Source organism: Urocampus carinirostris, chromosome 1, assembly GCF_059441175.1.
Source record: "Urocampus carinirostris isolate Australia breed hairy pipefish chromosome 1, RoL_Ucar_1.0, whole genome shotgun sequence".
NCBI classification, from domain to species: domain Eukaryota; kingdom Metazoa; phylum Chordata; class Actinopteri; order Syngnathiformes; family Syngnathidae; genus Urocampus; species Urocampus carinirostris.
The window spans coordinates 69,228,648-69,248,520 of record NC_142349.1 but is presented as its reverse complement, the minus strand read 5'-3'; the positions used below and the strand labels follow the sequence as shown (position 1 = coordinate 69,248,520).

At 41.5% G+C, this 19,873-nt stretch overlaps 1 non-coding gene across 1 annotated transcript; it reads right to left on the bottom strand.

Moving 5' to 3' along the window:
* Nucleotides 1-201: 201 nt before the first annotated feature.
* On the bottom strand, nucleotides 202-274 carry trnar-ccg (transfer RNA arginine (anticodon CCG)). The gene has a single exon. It is a non-coding gene; the product is annotated as a tRNA-Arg (tRNA).
* Nucleotides 275-19,873: the final 19,599 nt, after the last annotated feature.

Genomic DNA, 19,873 nt, shown 5'->3' with positions numbered 1-19,873 from the left:
TCCTTTTAAGTGAACCTATAACTAGGGTTTGCGAGACCTTTCGGTCTCCCGCCCGCCTTTCTTGCCTTGCTTTCTCTTAGAGATAAAGAGGAGAGGATCCCCAGTCCCTTCGCTCCCTTCACTTTTAGTCGCTTCTTACGACACGCAGTGGATTACGGTGGGAGAATTCTCTTACCTCTCACCACAGGGAGAAAATGAGTTCACCCCAGATGGGACTTGAACCCACAATCCCTGGCTTCGGAGGCCAGTGCCTTATCCATTAGGCCACTAGGGCTGCACAAGTAATTGTCAATCTTCTAGCTCTGTATAAAAGGACCATTTCAACCAACATGTTTAATTGCTGTAATTGTTATTTGAATGTTAAACAAAAAGGAAGACACATATCATTTGGATTATGTTTTTGTTTTTACTTTTTCCTAAAAATAGCTGGCATTGAAAAAAAACACGATCATTTATCAGTCTCTAGGAGCAGAATTTTATTGGTTATCGTATCGGTAGGAAAAAAAAAACGTTATCGTGTATCCTTCCATTTTTTAAATGTTGCGCCGTTTCAGAAAAACAATTCAAACCTGTTGCACATTTTCCCCAACGAAAAACAAATGTTTGGAGCGGGATTTAATGGTAGTAAACAGCATGTTTGGGAAGAACAATATCATGGGGTACACGTGTGTCACAGTTGCCATGGCGCCCAATTGGCCACACAAGCAAAACTAAGTTTTTGGCTCATTCTAAGTGTTATTTCTGTCACTTTCTTTCAATGTGATTATAAATATCATTTAATAAATCAAAAAAATGGTCACGGTTGCCATGGCGCCCAATTGGCCCTACCCGTGTGTTGCCAGCTGGAGCTTGTTGACAGATTGGGCTCCCTGTCAGTATTTAAACTCTGTCCAGTCAGTCCCCTTTTGTCGGTCCGTCTGCGAATCTCCGTTTTTACCTTTGTGGAACTGTTTAAATCTAGGCTTAAAACACACTATTGTATAGCTTATGAATGACCTATATTTCATTTACCATGTATGTGTATTGTTTGATGTGCCCTTGCAACATCAATTGCTGCCTAGTCATCGTGGAAGGGATCCCTTATCTCATCTCATCTCATCAGCTGCACCGCTTATCCTCAGAAGGGTCGCGGGGGGTGCTGGAGCCCATCCCAGCAATCATCGGGCAGTGGGCAGGGGACACCCTGAACTGGTTGCCAGCCAATCGCAGGGCACACAGGGACAGACAACTCGCTCGCTCACACCTAAGGACAATTTGGACCAGCCAATTCACCTGAAATGTATATCTTTGGAATGTGGGAGGAAACCGGAGTGCCCGGAGAAAACCACGCAAGCACGGGGAGAACATACAAACTCCGCACAGGAAGTCTGGAGCTTGAACCCATGCAGGAGGTTCCCATGACTTTAACTGTGCCGCACATGCGCTAACCACTGTGCTGCCGTGCTGCCTGGATCCCTTATCAAGGTTTCTTAATTCCCTTAATGCTGAGGTTTTGAGTTTTTCCTTGCTCTCGTGTACGTTTTGGATCAGGGAATGGTCTCCTAGTAGTCTGTATTCTGTACTAGTCATCGGTCTGTGCAGCCCTTTGAGACTTCCTGTGATTAATGGCTATAAATAAACATGAATTGACTTGACATGTAAACAAAAGCTTGCATGGAGGCTGAATTGTTTTGAGTCCCTCTTTGTTAGATAAATTCTGCATAGAGTATCTCGCTGATGTACTCAAAGCCCATCCATACATCCTTTATTGTGTAGGGATGATGAGGACACCTACAAGTGTGTGGGTTGCACGAAAAGAAACGGTTTCTATCCTGACTTTTGACATCTTCATTGTTCAAGAGTTGAGAGCGATACTTTCCTCATTATCTAATAAGATTATTCCCCGAATGTTGGACTGTCTCTTTGAAAGAGGCTCAGAATTGCCCTCACATCATGTAGGGGAAATTCAATTTATTCATGTATTCTACTCAGTAAAATGAAGCAAGGTTGAAATGTGACTCTGAAGCCCTTTTTCACATCTGCGTTTCTACAGGTGAACTGCAACAGCCGTGAGGACACATCGAAACGACTGTGATTCAGGGTAGAATAACAGGTAGAACTAAACAATTCCCGCGGCAATTGTAAGAGTTGTGATTGATCTGGAAGATGATCCCGGCATGTATATATAACCCCGGTTGTTAGCATTATGAGTTAGCATAAAGTTTTTAACTCAGAGAGATGTTTCTGTCATTTTTTACTTGGTTCTGTGGGGGGACTCCGCCCCCCCACACACCCCTGGTACTGGCAAGTTCATTTGAGATGGGCCCACAACCGTTAGCAACAAGGATATGCCTTGTGGAGGTCTAAAAAAAACACATTCATGGTAATAACGTAGTAATAACACTGTTATTACATGTTAGCATCAGTTTCTAGCATGTCTCATTAGCATAACTCATCAACATGAGGCCATTAGCATAATTTGTAAATAATAATATAATAATATAATATCCTTTGTATTGTCATTCTTTGTAACAATGTACACAGAACGAAATGTCGATACACCTGACCCGTTGTAGCGAGTCGATGCAGCCGCAGCCAACAGAGGGCGCCGCCATTATACCAATTAGGTATGTCTCGGCCGAGGCGCGAACCAGCGACCTCCCAGTCTCAAAGCGGGCAAACTACCATCTAGGCTACTGAGCTGAAGTATTTAAAATATTGCCATTACCAATTTTTTTTAGAATGAAGAAGTTAGCATTTAGCCGTTAGCATCACTTTTTAGCATGTCTCATTAGCATAACTCATCAACATGAGGCCATTAGCAGAATTTGTATATATGAAGTCTTTAAAATATTGCCATTACCAAGATTTTTTGCATGAAGACGTTAGCAATTAGCCGTTAGCATCCCTTTTTAGCATGTAGCCATTAGCATCACTCATCAACATGTACCCATTAGCATAATTTGTAAATATGAAGTCGTTAAAATATTGCCATTACCAAAATTTTTTAGAATGAAGAAGTTAGCATTTAGCCGTTAGCATCACTTTTCAGCATGTAGCCATTAGCATCACTCATCAACATGTTCCCATTAGCATAATTTGTAAATATGAAGTCGATAAAATGTTGCCATCATCAAAATTTCTTAGCATGAAGAAATTAGCATTTAGCCGTTAGCATCACTTTTTCGCAGGCACAACTACATTGCCCTAATGAAATCAAGGCTTGTTGTTAGCTGTGTTGCGATATCGAAGTCGTCTGTATTGTTATATATGTAGCAGGCCAAGCATGTGCAAACTACTAACTCACAGTCCATGATAGATTCAGTATATCAGAAGGTTCATATTTTGACACTATGGACTCAAAGGTGGGTAGTAACGAGTTACATTTACTCTTATATTTACTTGAGTATTTTTTGGGACATGCTGTACTTCTGGGAGTATTTTTAAATCACTATACTGTTTACTTTAACTTAAGTAGATTGGTGAATAAGAAACTGTACATTTACTCAGCTACATTAGGCTACATTGAACCCGTTATTTAAACAACCCCCCGCCACACATAATTTCTTCTTCGCTTGTTTTCTTTCCCGTGTCTCCTGTGTGAGAGCCAATGTGCTGTCCAAGCCTTGCCCGTTTTAAAGGCGGAGCGTCACAGGCAAGGTAGCAAACCGGCGTGTCTGTGTGATCCGCCATGGACACCGAGAGTAAAAAGACAAAAACAACTGCACAGAAATCAAACGTGATTTTATTTACTTAACCTTTTCAAATTTTTGCTACTTTAGTAATACAAATCCATGCTGTATTTTGATGCTTTTTTTTTAATCGTTGCCCAGACATGGGAAACATTTCTTTTTTTCCAATCCTCTAAATAAAAATAGAATAGAATATACCTTTATTGTCATTGTTACAAATGGGCTAACATATTGTGACAACGAAATTGGGCATGACACTCCAGTTTTACACATTCATAGTGAGGTATGAGCAAGAAGATAAAGGAACAGAGAAGATAATGTTATAAGACAAGGGGGATAAGGCTATAGTTATAATTTACATGGTATTTACACATGAAATGTCGGCATGTGGGATGTTACATACAGGGTTGTCGTGATAACGTCGGTATCGTAACGGTTGTGCAATATTGCATTTGGTGCAAAGTCATCATAGTGCAAAAATAGTCAGCATGCTATCAATAATTGGATATCTTAATTGCATTTCTTGAATTTTATTTAAAAAATTAAACATTAATAAAGTTAAACTGGAGGCGGTATAATATAAGAGTAATACCATAGTTCTCTGAGAAAATCAATGCGCCTTAGCAGAGACAGACAGATTCACGTAGAGGGGATTTAAGTAACGGGTTTAATGTAGCTTAATGTAAATGAAAAAAAAAATGAAATGATCTGCATTTATATAGCGCTTTTCAAGTCAATGACTTCCCAAAGCGCTTTACAATGTGCTCCACATTTCCCAATAGCGGCCTTGCAGCCATCTAAGGCGCTAACCTGCTTATTGGGGGTATTAGGGGTTCAGTGTCTTACCCAAGGACACTTCAACATGTAACACGGGCGAGCCGGGATTCGAACTGGGATCCCTTGATCCCAAGACGAGCGCTCTACCTCCTGAGCTACTGCCGCCCCGTACCAGAGTAAGAGTAGACTTTCTTCTTCACAAATCTACTCGAGTAAAAGTAAAAAGTAGGACACCTTGTATCCAACTATGTCATATTAATAATATTCTAATATAGATACATACAGCATGTGTTGTGTCACATTATAAGGCTTATATTAGGCTTTTAATTTTTTGCGGCACCTGACAAATTCATTGTTTTATCAATATCTTTCAAATTTTGCCAACCTCTGGGCTAGCTTATTGTTTTGTTAAAAAAAGTACTGGCACTTTAAATGTAGTACTTTTGTTTTATTTATTTATATGATTTATAATATTATGAATTAAATGTTCATTAAAGTACCGTATTTTCCGCACTATAGGGCGCACCGGGTTATAGGGCGCACCCCCAAAAAATAGTTTTCGGTCCTATATCTTCCATAGATAAGGCGCACCGGATTATAAGGCGCTACAATGGGAACGTCGACAAAACAGTCAGATGGTTCAGTCCAACTGATTACCCCCTTAACATTCCCAAAGCTTGCAAAGAAGCAAATACGTGTCGAGAACACGTGCGGATGCGGTGTCCGTACGTTGTCACTCAAATGCATCATTTCAAATATCATTCGGAAGGTTAAAGTCTTGGGATTCAAGAAATGCCAACCATGCCTTAGTTTCTATTTTCTTTTTCGCTCACAACTTTACTGTGCATATGACAATTGAGTTTAATTCACTCAACTCATCACAGCAACAACAAGATCGTTCTAAAACAAGATACCGGGAAAATATAAAGCCGCATAACTCACCTAAGTTCTCACGTTCAATAATGATACGCAATCATGGTCTTCTTACAACCGTGAGTGTAGTCAATCCAGGAGAGTCAAATATTTACAAATACAGACTAATGAAACATGTTTCTTTATGGCGTCGTTTAGCAAGCTTGCTATTCAGTCATCTTTTTCGGCCAATTGCAGGGTTTGTTTCAGCCCTCTAGCCCATCCGAGGCTCCGAATAACTTCAGCCAATAGCAATCGATTTAACGGATTATTGACACATCTTTTTCGGCCAATTGCAGGGTTTGTTTTGGCCCTCTAGACAATCCGAGGCTCCAAATAACTTCAGCCAATAGCGATCGATTTAACGGTTCATTGACACATCTTTTTCGGCCAATTGCAGGGTTTGTTTCGGCCCTCTAGCCTATCTGAGGCTCCGAATAACTTTAGCCAATAGCGATCGATTCAAATGATGATTGACACATTGGTTAGCCAATGAAACGCCGGTATATAAATCCCAGCATACACCGCGGACTACTCCACGTTCGGGGGAAAATCGAGTCGGCAGCTGTTGCGTAAGTTGCGAGACCTTGCAATTTAATATCGATCCATATATAAGGCGCACTGCCTTATAAGGCGCATGGTCAGCTTTTGAAAAAAATTAAGACTTTTAGGTGCGCCTTATAGTGCGGGAAATACGGTACTTGAATTTACTGGAATATTTTAATATAATTTAAATTTCATTTATATTATTGTTGATTGAATGGACTTTGATGTTTTGAAGTTTTTTTCACAAAGTCCTTTTTTATTTTTACTCAAGTAATAATTTGCATGACTAAATTTTATTTCTACTTGAGTAATATAATTTTGGAGTAACAGGATTTGTATTTGAGTAAAATCTTTGGACAAAAATTGTTACGTTAAGGCAACCGTTTCTTTTTTTCCTCACGCTGAGGTTTTGAGTTGTTCCTTGCCCGCATGTTGGTTTAAGATCGGGTGATTGTGTCATTGTAATCCTGTGCAGTCCTTTGAGACATTTTTGTGATTAAGGGCTATAGAAATAAATTTGACTTTGACTCTGACTTTGTGTGGGACGTTCACTGCGGACAAAAAGCTGAAAAAGCCTCAACTGCAAGTGCCGGTTGTTGTTATTTTTTGTAAAGGTGCCAAGAGTTATTTTCACTCAGGTTTCGATGGAAAGGAAACAATCCAGGCAATATTCTTCCGTATCTCCCTCCCAGCTCCAACCTTAACGCGAAAGATGTCCCTTGGCAGCATGGAAGTAAACATCATCACATCAGTTCTGTTAGAAGAGAGGATCTTTAGAACGCATCCTCAGCTGTTACTCAAAGGCCTTGGCAGATGTCAGGTATTGGTGGCACCACGACAAGGTCCTATGGGAATATCAAACAATCATGGCATCAACACCAGCAAGCAGCAAGATCCAACCAGGAGTACACATTTCTTTGTCCGAGCAGGAGAGAAACCTCAACCCTCCAACAGGGGGACCTGGATGTAGGAAAGCAGTTGTGGTTCCCTGACATCATCGCAGCTACAACACGTTGGCTAGAAATGGTACAAATGTCTGGATCCAGCAAGCAGGTGGTGCTTCTTGAGCCGACGGTACACTGGGACGACCGGATGGAAGAGAAGATCTTTTAAAACACATCTGTCTTCCACACGTCCCTCCCAGCTCCAAACACACAGCTGTTCTTTAAAGGCCTTGGCAGATGTCAGGTATTGGTGGTGCCACGTCAAGGTCCTACGGGAATAGCAGACGAAATCTGCCATGGCATCAACACCAGCAAGCAGCAAGACCCAACCAGGAGTACAAATGTCTTCGTCCGAGCAGGAGAGAAACCTCAACCCTCCAACAGGGGGACCTGGTCTCAACTCCAAGGGACTGGCAGCTCCTGGTGGACATAGGAAGGCAGTTGCGATTCCCTGACATAATCGCAGCTACAACACTTTGGCCAGAAATGGTACGGATGTCTGGATCCAGCAAGCAGGTGGTGCATCTTGAGCCGACGATACACTGGGACGACCAGATGGAAGACAGGATCTTTAAAACAGATCCTTAGCTGTTACACAAAACCCTTGGCAGATTTCAGGTATTGGATGGCACCACGACAAGGTCCTCATCATATCAGACAATCGTGGCATCAACACCAGCAAGCAGCAAGACCCAACCAGGAGTACAAATGTCTTTGTCTGAGCCAGAGAGAAACCTCAACCCTCCAAAAGGGGGGCCTGTTCTCAACTCCAAGGGACTGGCAGCTCCTGGTGGACATAGGAAAGCAGTTGCGATTCCCTGACATCATCGCAGCTACAACACTTTGGCCAGAAATGGTGCGGATGTCTGGATCCAGCAAGCAAGTGGTGCTTCTTGAGCTGACGGTACACTGGGAGGACCGGATGGATGAAGCTCAGGAGAGGAAAAGGAAAAAGGCTGCCGATTTCGTGGCTGAATGCCGTAGGAATGGGCGGAGAACCTGAGGTGGGCTGCAGGGGCTTTGCAGGCGGATCTTTACACCGTGTCCTGGGACTCCTTGGGATTTTTGGACTGCACAGGCAAAGATGCATCAATAACATCCTGGGATCAGCTGAACAGCCTTCACGCTGGCTCTGGTAAAGGAGGGGAAAGGCTAGTAGAGCGCTACCAAGACACAAGTTGGGGGATTGATAACCCTCGGCTGGGTTCCGTGACCCTAGGAGAGTCACTGAGGATGAGCCTAGGTTGCACAATATTGTGTAACAGCAAACACTTCCAGCAGTATACTTCTGTTGAAAATAGAATAATAATAAAACAAAATAAATAGAATACTGAAATACCCAATATAACGTGTTGATATAGAGTATTTAAATAGTGGTACATAAAATACACACTGTAATAAAAACACAGTAATGTGCAAATGTGGGGCTGGGGTTTAATGTGGGTTGTACTCCCCCGGGTGGAGTTAAAAAGCCTCATGGCATGAGGAAGAAATGATCTCTTCAGTCTGTCCATGGAACAAGACTGTGACAGCAGTCTGTCGCTGAAGCTGCTCTTCCGTTTGGAGATGATGCTGTGTAGTGGATGTGATGAATTGTCCATGATTGACCGCAGCTATTTTAGTGACCGTCCCTCAGCTACAGTTGTGAGGCTGTCCAGCTCCGTGCCCACAACAGAGCCCGCTTTCCTCACCAGTTTATTAAGACAAGAGTCAAGTCAAGTCAAATGTATTTATATAGCCCTTAATCACAAAAAATGTCTCAAAGGACTGCACAGGATTACAATGACACAATTACCTGATCTTAAACCAACATGCGGGCAAGGAACAACTCAAAACCTCAGCGTGAGGAAAAAGAGTAACCTTGAGAAGGGACCTCCCAAGTGGTATCCCCCTTTCAGGATGACCAGGGTGAATTATATTTAGCATTACAGTACACAAACATAGTAAACACTAGGTAAGGTGTTGAACATTTGTCCGGAAAGTGCATGACAGCAGCGACGCCCCCAGCCTGTAAACTAGTCCAGAAAGTCTATGACAGCCACGACGCAGCTTCCCATCTCTGCCAGCTGGTCCATGCAGGCGTTCACATGCTTCAGGTCAAACGCTGGTCCGCTGATTCCTCTCAAATCGTCCTTCTCCTTCCTATCACCACCAGGCAGGCAGTCGGAAAAAGACAGGACAATACAGAATATGAGGTGGGCATCAATCATAAGCTTTGGAATAGACTTGTGTCTTAAGCCTTCTTCTTAGCCTTGCCTCCCCAACACGCTGCCGCATAGAAGAGGGCGCTTGCCACAACAGTCCCATAGAACATTTGCAGGAACTTTTTGCAGATGTTGAAGGAGGCCAGCCTTCTGAGGAAGTGAAGTCGGCTTTGACCTTTCCTACATAGAGCTTCTGTGTTGGCAGTCCAGTCCAGTCCAGCTGCACACCCAGGTATTTGTAGGTCTGGACAAATTCTACACATTGTCCTTTGATAGTTACAGGAACCGGGTGAGTTCTAGTTCTCCTGAAGTCCACCACCCTCTCCCTGGTCTTGGTGGTGTTCAGGTGCAGGTGGTTATGGCAAGTGTGAGCATCGTTTAAAAAGCTGGAAAGCACTCAACCGCAAACGCCGGTTGTTGTTCTAGTTGTCAAGGTGCCACAAGTTAATTTCACTCTGGCTTCGATTGAAAGGAAACAACGCAGGCACGTCCCTCCCAGCTCCAAACTTCACGTGAAAAATGTCTCCCGACAGCGTCGAAGTCACCGTCGTCACATTATGCATTTGAGATCACAAGACGCGAGGAAACGCTACTAAAATATTTACACAGCATCACGTTCCTCTCGATTGGAGCTGACACGTGCAACAAAGGAAATGAGAATTCGCTCTCCTGTTTTTCACCGGCTGAGAAAATTACACAGGCTTGTTCCACGTCCTTGAAGATGAAACCAGATGAGCAGTCCCGTCAAACGTATCGGGATGATTTTCCTCGACGCCGATCTCGAAATAGACTATTTGTTATTCGGCCCGCGTTGTTCCGGTTTTCTTTTGTTTGACATTAATTTAATCGAGCTTGTTTGTTCGGCACCGTGATAGGACGAATAGACTTTCACCCTACACAAAGCAATGAGTCAATAAGGGAAAATAGGAAGGCTTTAGAATCGTTTTTGGAAGAGGATGAAGAATTCGTGGAGTCGAAATAATTTACTGTTGAGCGATGTTCCCTCGAAATCGCGCACTGCCAGCACATTCTCAGCGCACAAGAAAATCTAGCCTGCGCACAAAAATGAGGGCTCGAAATTGCTAATTAAGTAGCGAATTAAGTCAAAGTTACAGTGCATGAAGGTAAAAATACACGGGTTCCCCTGACGTTGTGTTCTAAATGCGGTATTTTGAAGTCAAGGTCGAAGTAGAACGAAGTTGAGTAAAGTCAGGAGAGTTTTTCGAGAACCGGCTTCTTCGGCTCGGCTCAATAAAAGGAACCGACTCTTTCGGGTCCTAAACGGCTCTTCGGGTTGTTTTTGCTTCTTTTATCCCTATATGACCAAATATTATGTATGCTTATGCACAAAATGACTTAAAGGAAGGGGGAATAGAAAAAAATAGAAAAAAATACCAAAATGAAAAAGTAGTAAAAAGCTGAGAAAAAAGAAGCAAAAGGAAGAGAAAAAAGAAGGAAAAATTTGGAAAAAAGCGAAAAAAAAGGCAAGAAACAAAGGAAAAAAAGTAAGTTGAGAACACAAAGAAAAAAGTATCAACAAGGAAAAAATAAACACAATGAGATTTTTTTAAAGGAATTTAAAAAAATAGTAGAAAAAAAACACGGAAAAAGAAGAAAAAGTTTGTGTTGCATTCCAATAATTTCCAATGATATCAAGTGAATCTTGTTGCCAACATTGTACTTCCCCTCAAAAATATGATTAAGTACAGTTCTGTATCTTGCAACCGACTCAATAAGCCCCCAAAAATGTTAGTATTATGCGATAAATTATATCAGGAAAAAAAAGAAATTGATATCTTGTGAAAAGAATTGTAAAAACAAACGACTTCATAGTTTTTACACCGTTAAGCTGATATTGTTGCATAGTCAAAGATAATATCTGTCATTTAAATCACTCCAAAATATTTTTGTTAAAAGCAAATATGACTTTTTTGGAAAAAAAAAAAAATAACGTTTTTGTTAATCTTTTGTTTAGTGGGGCATTTTTAACAGTTAAGTTGCAATTGTTGCAGTCACAGTTCCCTACAAAAAACATTATGTTTAGCGTTTCAAGAACCAGAACAGGATCAGGACCCAAACGCGTGACGTTCTCACACAAGCTTTTTATTTTACAGGAAGTGAGGAGTTATGCACGTTAGGCAGCGGTCCGGCGTGGAAAGACAGGAAGCCAGAGACCGACGAAATGGATTGCAAGTGCCTGAGTTGATATCGGATGAATGGGGTCGATACCGGACAGGACAGATAATGAATCAGGATATAGAAAATAAAGAGGACTAAATAGACGGGAACGAAAGACGGAGAAAATAATAAACAGGACAAAATAGACGGAAACTAAACTGAAAACCGATATTAAACTGGACAAAATCAACAGGAACAATACCGTACATGAAATAACAACAGGGACAGAACCGAGTCGAAACCCACGTCTTGCGGGGCAGAGGTTCGTTGACGGACTGACCAAGGAAGAGACAGACTGCTGAGCTTAAAATATACAGAAAGGCAATATGTAAACGAGCCGCAGCTGGCGCCACACAGGCGGGGCCAATCGGGCGCCATGGCAACTGTGACATGATTTTAACCATTTTTTGGTCATTTTTTATTTTTGTTTTCACAGAAATTACTACAAAAAATATTTGACTTTAAGATAATTATACATTTGTTTTGTTTTATCATTATTAGTTTAAACAGAGCTGAGGAGAAATGTCATGCTATAAATCTCCCAACAATTTAACTAGAGAAGATACTTAATTCCTTGATTTACAACTATTATATTTCTTTTTCTTTGTTAGTGAAAGAAATGAGTGGAGAGGTGTCATAAAAGTATAGTGGGATTTTTGGATGTGTTCTAAGGGATGGGCAGGGCACCTGTATGATGCCGTAGGGGTAAACCAGCGAAAGCTGTTGGGCTCTGCTGTTGAACAGAAGAGTGTGTTGTGTCACCCTGACCCGAGTGACATGGCCGCTTTCTCGTGTCTCGTTTCATCTGGAGAGACCATGACCAACTTGGGTGCCGAGGTGCCTAACTTGTTTGGGTTTTTGGGTACTTGGGTTGGCCATGGTCCAAAGATTTTTGTGTTTTTTGCTATTTTTTTCCCTTTTTTATTTTCTTTGTTATTGTATGTGTTTGTCTTGCTGTCGGTCACCCCTCTCGAGGGATATGACCAAGATAGATAGACAGATAGACAGATAGACAGATAGACAGATAGATAGATAGATAGATAGATAGATAGATAGATAGATAGATAGATAGATAGATAGATAGATAGATAGACAGACAGACAGACAGACAGACAGACAGACAGACAGACAGACAGACAGACAGACAGACAGACAGACAGACAGACAGACAGACAGACAGATAGATAGATAGATAGATAGATAGATAGATAGATAGATAGATAGATAGATAGATAGATAGATAGATAGATAGATAGATAGATAGATAGATAGATAGATAGATAGATAGATGGTTAGTTGTTTTTTGAACATTTTGTTAGTAATTCAGTGCCCACTTTTTCGTTTGTTACTTTGTTCATTGTATTTCATTTCTAGTGTCAGGTTTGGCTTTTTTTGGACATTTCATTGTGAGAGAGATAGATAGATAGATAGATAGATAGATAGATAGATAGATAGATAGATAGATAGATAGATAGATAGATAGATAGATAGATAGATAGATAGATAGATAGATAGATAGATAGATAGATAGATAGATAGATAGATAGATAGATAGATAGTTGTTTTTTGAACATTTTGTTAGTAATTCAGTGCCCACTTTTTCGTTTGTTACTTTGTTCATTGTATTTCATTTCTAGTGTCAGGTTTGGCTTTTTTTGGACATTTCATTGTGAGAGAGATAGATAGATAGATAGATAGATAGATAGATAGATAGATAGATAGATAGATAGATAGATAGATAGATAGATAGATAGATAGATAGATAGATAGATAGATAGATAGATAGATAGATAGATAGATAGATAGATAGATAGATAGATAGATAGTTGTTTTTTGAACATTTTGTTAGTAATTTAGTGCCCACTTTTTCGTTTGTTACTTTGTTCATTGTATTTCATTTCTAGTGTCAGGTTTGGCTTTGTTTGGACATTTCATTGTGAGAGAGAGAGATAGATAGATAGATAGATAGATAGATAGATAGATAGATAGATAGATAGATAGATAGATAGATAGATAGATAGATAGATAGATAGATAGATAGATAGATAGATAGATAGATAGATAGATAGATAGATAGATAGATAGATAGATAGATAGATAGATAGATAGATAGATAGATAGATAGATAGATAGATAGATAGATAGATAGATAGATAGATAGATAGATAGATAGATAGATAGATAGATAGATAGATAGATAGATAGATAGATAGATAGATAGATAGATAGATAGATAGATAGATAGATAGATAGATAGATAGATAGTTGTTTTTTGAACATTTTGTTAGTAATTCAGTGCCCACTTTTTCGTTTGTTACTTTGTTCATTGTAGTATTTCATTTCTGGTGTCAGGTTTGGCTTTGTTTGGACATTTCATTGTGAGAGATAGATAGATAGATAGATAGATATATAGATAGATAGATAGATAGATAGATAGATAGATAGATAGATAGATAGATAGATAGATAGATATTTCTATTTTTTTTTTTGCAAGTAACTACAGAAAAATTGATTTTTACATCGCAACAATTGATACATATTTTTACATTCTTAGGTCCACAACCGTCCATCACATGTCAAACAGTCGAGAGCATGCCTCCAATAGGTTTGTGCATTATTCATGAAAATCTGCTAGGAAAGAAAGAAAAAAAGACATGTCGGTTTTTTGTTTTGTTTTGCAATGGATCGGGTACCATTACCTTCAGTTCAAGCGACAATACATTATAAGAAGCAAAAATGATTTAGGTTTCAATTGGCTGTGACCAGTCCATTCGAGATCCAAGTGAGGATAAATGATGCCCAAAAAATGAATGGATTTAGGTTAGCAATTTTAATGTGTTGTTTACTATTGTTCAGTGACTATCAATCGTGTTGCCTGGAGGTAATTTAGGAGAGGGATAGTAACATTTTTCAGGCCCAGAATTTAACAAGTTTTATGGTTTTTGCCCTGGGTGTGTCTCATTTCATCGGTGTATTAACATAGGCTAGGCTTGTGACAGCATTACCCCGATTGTAGCTAACCTGCATTGGCTCCTTGTTAACTTAAGATGTGATTTAAAGGTTCTGTTGGTAGTATCAAAAATCATGCATGAACTTGCCCCCTCATATCTTTCAGGTATGATTCCCCCCTATGTTCCAGTCCGGAGCCTTGCTCTGAAAATGCTGGTCCACTAGTGATCCCAAGAGCCAAGAAGAAATCCGCAGATTTCAGAGCGTTCTCCATTCGGGCCCCGGTGCAGTGGAATGCTCTTGCCCCTGAGATTCGATATGCTACCTCTGTGTAAATGTTTAAATCTAAGCTTAAAACGCACTTTTATTCTATAACATGTGAATAACCTATATTTTATGGTGACGATATCTGTGTATTATTTGCCCTTATGTAGGTTTTAGATCAGGGGATGGTGTCATAATGGTCTGTAGTTTGCAATAGTCTTTGATCTGTGCAGCCCTTTGAGATTCTTTGTGATTGAGGGCTATCTAAATAAACATGACTTGACATGACATGAAAAAATGACGACAAAGTGACAGAATTATGCTCGCAATGAGTCCCTGTCGTGTCTTTAGCAAAATCTGCCCGGGACAATGAAGGTCAAAATGAAAAAAAGAACATAAGATGGATTTTTTTTTTTTTTTTTTGCTGTTGTTGTTGTTTTGGGTAAGCACCGTGTAACCAGAGATGTCTTGAATGAACATCACGTTTTTTTGTAGATTCCTGTTCTGTGTCTCACAAATGTTACAATCTGTGTGGTTCAGTGATGTGCAAGGAAATTCCTGCCTGGTGAGGCTGAATCAGATTTACAAATAAATGAACCTACATTGCATTCATCATTTGCATGGCAGAGCTAGGGAACAATTTATGAACTGTAGCATACATAGAAAGTAGATGTGTTTTGTCTTCAGGGTTGGGTAGGGTTACTTTAACTTGATTACTTTCAATTACTTTTGGATTACTCCATTACCAAATATGCAAAATTTTGTGCAGGCTTGGGGAGAAACGGAATACACGGCAAAAATGATGTTGTCAAGCTGTTTGGATTTATTTCATTTTGTTTCTGTCGCATTTTATGTTAGTTTTGCCGGAGATCAAAGCCAGGAGAGAAAGCTTACCACGTGTTGTGAGTCATCATTTTATTCATATTTAGTTTCTTTTGTGGCAGCACGGCGGCGCAGTGGTTAGCGCTTGTGCGGCACAGTTCATGTCATGGGAACCTGTCGTGGGTTCAAATCCAGCTCCAGACTTCCTGTGCGGAGTTTGTATGTTCTTCCTGTGCTTGCGTGGGTTTCCTCCGGGCACTCCGGTTTCCTCCCACATTCCAAAAACATGCATTTCAGGTGAATTGGCCGGTCCAAATTGTCCCTAGGTGTGAATGAGCGAATGAGTTGTCTGTCCCTGTGTGCCCTGCGATTTGCTGGCAACCAGTTCAGGGTGTCCCCTGCCCATTGCCCGAAGATGGCTGGGATGGGCTCCAGCCCGCCCGCGACCCTAATGAGGATAAGCGGTGTAGCTGATGAGATAATGAGATGAGTTTCTTTTGTCTTTTATTAGCTTATTTGGTATTGGAGTCATCCAAAAGTAATTGAAAGTAATCCAGTTAAAGTAACCCTACCTGACCCTGTTTGTCTTACTTAAAATCATAAATTAAGTATAACAGATAAGTCATCATCCCTTTAGGACAAAAAGCCAATGCTGGTTCTGACTCCTGTTCTGACATGACAGTTCCAAGAAGTTTCAATTTGGAGACAGGTTCAAGATCTTGGTGGTTGATGGTGATGTTTGCTGTGATACCTTGGGGGTGGTTGATCATTTCTCTTGTTTTTTTTTCTGTGCTGATTTACCTCCCATACTGGCTTGATGCTTAGTCCAGGCGATTGACCAGATCTCCGATCTCCTGTGCTTCTTGGCCAGTCTGGCAATATCATCAGCAAAACAGATTCGTTAATCCAATGCTTGAGCCTGTAAGTATGGTTTGTTCTTTGGTTTCAATAAATGATAGGTTGTCCCAAATCAGGGCAGGAAACAGGATTGAGAACCCAATAGCGTAACGTACTCATAATTTATTAGGGAGTGGAGGAATGCCCGCGCACTTGATCCGGGGATCGATGGTCGCAGAAGTGGATTTAAATCTAAACCCCTAAAAACATCAAAAACATTCCCCAAGAAGATTTCGAAATCGGAATAAAGCAGACGTTTTTTAAAATGAAATGAAATTATCTGCATTTATATAGCGCTTTTCAAGTCAAGACTTCCCAAAGCGCTTTACAGTGTGCTTCACATTTCTCAATAGCGGCCGTGCAGCCATGTGAGGCGCTAACCTGCTTATTGGGGGTATTAGGGGTTCAGTGTCTTACCCAAGGACACTTCGACTTTTAACACGGAGGAGCCGGGATTCGAACTGCAATCTCTTGATCCCAAGACGAGCGCTCTACCTCCTGAGCCACTGCCGCCCCTAACCCAACTAACGGCTCAAAGGACCGCGTTTAAGTACTCCCAGGGAGCAATCAGTCAACGTCTCTCAGCCGGTGTCCATGGGGGGGCCAATTGGGCGCCGTGGCAACCGTGACAGAACCCGGCGCCACCCGGGTATTCAATTAATTACTAAACAAATGTTTTTACATCCCAAACGACTATTGCGGGTCCTTTTTGGAACGAAGGATTACTACATTTTACTGGTAAACGTGGTCAAGGTGAATAGGACGAGTCACTTTGTAGAAAGCCAAAGAAAGAGCGCTCACTGTTGCCTTATCGCTTCAGGCTCCACTATTTCTTTACCTCAGCCAAGCTCCTAATGGAGCCCAAGTGACGCCTGGCATCTGCTCCTGCGCTTGCATCCTCTTGGCACCTGCCACTGCTTGCTGTCGGTTGTTCCCTTCCTGCATGGAGGCGAACTTTTAACCGATTCTTCATCCTGCCATATGACTCTCTTTTGTCTTTCTGTCCCTGCCAAGCTAAAATTGCACAAGGGTCGTGCCTTTCGCCGTCGAGGTGTAGGGCAGGGAGTCCTTAGCGTTCATTGAGTTTGAGAAAAGTGTTGTCACTAGGGTGTGCTGATTGGTCCAAATGATAGATAGATAGATAGATAGATAGATAGATAGATAGATAGATAGATAGATAGATAGATAGATAGATAGATAGATAGATAGATAGATAGATAGATAGATAGATAGATAGATAGATAGATAGATAGATAGATAGATAGATAGATAGATAGATAGATAGATAGATAGATAGATAGATAGATAGATAGATAGATAGATAGATAGCCATGTGAAAATCTTCATTGCACTTTATTCATCCCCGTAGGGAAATTCACACTTCCAGCAGTCTACCCCATTGTTTATTAACAGATTAACATGATGCCCTAGGGGTGCTTGTAGCGGAGTGGATGACGTCACGCCATTCCAAAAGTTCAACATCCCTGCGGCAGATGGATAACTTTTCTTTGTGAAAATCCAGGGATACACCACCTCGTGTTAGCAAGTCCGCCTCCTCTCCGATTCCCCCCGGCTTTCGTGTCTCTGTTTAGCGGCGTTGAAGCCGGATTGCTCCGGGTAGCTCCGGGTGGCTACACGTTAGCGTCCGGAATGCTAAACGTGAGCCACGTTTCCGCAAAACACAGCAACTGCGCTCCCTGTGCGCTTCGATGTTTTCCACCAGCACTCGATGATCTTATTTGGTCGTGAGTTCGCATTTACCATGATTACGGATGGTACCGAAGACTTATAATGCCGCTAGCCGCTCCGCTAGCTCCGGCTCTTCTTCCACCATAGGCCCCTTCATCACGCCGGCACGAGAATTCTTCTGGGCAAGGAGTTGATTCCTTGAATTAACGCATTTTTGTGCGCTAAAATCCATGTCCCATAGGATAGAAGTAATCCATAGTGTAGTTGTCAAAACGTGAAGAAAAAACACCGAAGATAGGAGCAGACAATAAAACAATAGGGCAGCTGGAAAAGGCAGCCGCTCGTTGATATTAAGAATCGATACTATTGTCCTGGGATCGATATTTTACCCTTCCACGAATTCCTTAAAGCACAGCTTCTATATGTATATAGCGCTGTCCTTCTCTCTCTCACCTAACTTCCGTGGCGAGCGATGGCAGTGTCGGGAACGGAAAAAACAGTAGCCAGGATAGAAGAGCAAAACCGTGATCGGGATTGGAAACAAGTCGAAAGCCAGGAGAGGAGAGTAGACGTGGTCGAGATCAAAAACGGATCCTTATTCGGGACGGGAGAACAGACGTGGTCGAGATGAAAACAGGTCGTAATTTGGGACGGGAGAGCAGACGTGGTCGAGATCAAAACAGACCGGAACAGGAGCAAAAAACAGGACAGGCGAAAAAAGGCTTGCCGTGTAAAAACGGAGATTCGCAGACGACAAAAGGGGACTGACAGGACCGAGTTGACAGGGAGCCAATCCGTCAACAAGCTACAGCTGGCGCCAGACGGGCGGGGCCAATCGGGCGCCATGGCAACCGTGACAGTTTACCACAGTTTAGATAGGAAAGGGGTGTGGATTTGCAAAATGGAACATGAAACTTCAATGGGCAAAGAAAGGAACTCACATCTTATTCAAGAGCCCCATGTTAAAACTGTCCGCAGCTGTATTTTGAAGGTCGTATGATAAGACAAGGGCTGAGTCATCAAAAGACCATTGCTGGGAGAGTACTGATATGAAAGGATTTCAGGAAATAAATATTTCACTAGAATATGTGGATAAATATGATGTGTTTTTTCAATAACTAAATGAGTATTGTTGTGATGATTAAATAATAAACTTAATATAGCTAGAAAACTCGTGTTGTTGTCATGATTACCGATGTGATGCACCTGTGCCCGCTCCTTTGGCGCCAACTGCCTCGGACTTTGATTGGCTCCCTGTCACTATTTAAACCCATGTCTATCTGTCACCTGTTGTCAGTCCGTCTGCGAACCTCAGTGTACTCTGGGCAAGCTTTTTCGACCCTGACTCCCACCTGTTTTTGCTCTTTTCCCGGCTTTGACCCGTTTTTTTTATCCTGACCACTGTTGGGTTTTAATATTAAAATGTATCGTTTACCAAATTGTTCGAATTCACCTACATTCACTTAACAGTGCGCGCTCGTTTCTTGATGGAAAAGATGGACAAGAGACCGGCATTTCCACACGGGGGCAGATTTAATTTCTTAAACAATTTAACTAAGTGAACTCCATCGAATATGGCCGAAGTAGCTGAATTAATGTCGCTCGAGTCTCTCTCAAGCCTCCTCTCTCAAGCTTCTCCATTCTTTTCTCGGCCCACGTTTTTCCACAAGCTGTTGTTCCAGCTCCTCACATGGGCGTGCCAAGGAAGCCCCCACGTGGGCTCCACTCCCTCGCCTCGATGTCTGGAAAAACTCAAAACAGTGGAGCGTTTATCAAAACAATGCCGGCCGTCCTGTGTCAGAGTCCTGTTATCAGCAGAACCAGACAAAACATTCCGCATTCGGATCAGCGTGACCTGTCATTGAACTTAAGCCTACTTGATGAAAATCTTCATTGCACTCAATAAATGTAACTTGTATTTAATCATATAAAATCTTTATAGTCACATGAATTAAATCCTTAACCACGTCTACTCTTCTGTCCTGGATTTTCCGCAAGCTGTTGTTCCAGCTCCTCCCAT